Source organism: Penaeus monodon, chromosome 28 (genome assembly GCF_015228065.2).
Source record: "Penaeus monodon isolate SGIC_2016 chromosome 28, NSTDA_Pmon_1, whole genome shotgun sequence".
NCBI lineage: Eukaryota > Metazoa > Arthropoda > Malacostraca > Decapoda > Penaeidae > Penaeus > Penaeus monodon.
In genome coordinates this window covers 28,576,742-28,577,002 of record NC_051413.1, presented here as the reverse complement: position 1 = coordinate 28,577,002, position 261 = coordinate 28,576,742, and positions in this window count along the sequence as shown.

Below are 261 nucleotides of genomic sequence, written 5' to 3'. Positions count from 1 at the left end.
ACTGGGTTATATGCTGTAATGGAACAGGTGAAATTGTGCACGAACTGGCAAACAGATGAACTCGTTAGAGCGGGCAAACATTCATTTTGTGAACCAAATACGACTACATAGAGAAGCAAGAAATCATGAAGGCAGTTGAGGGAGTGATTAGAGTACAGTAAATATAAATAAGTAAACTTGAGATTAACTGAAAAGTGGAAGGATCAGGTCCAGATATTTTAGTGAAGGAAGTAATGAGGACGTTAAAGAACATGATTACTG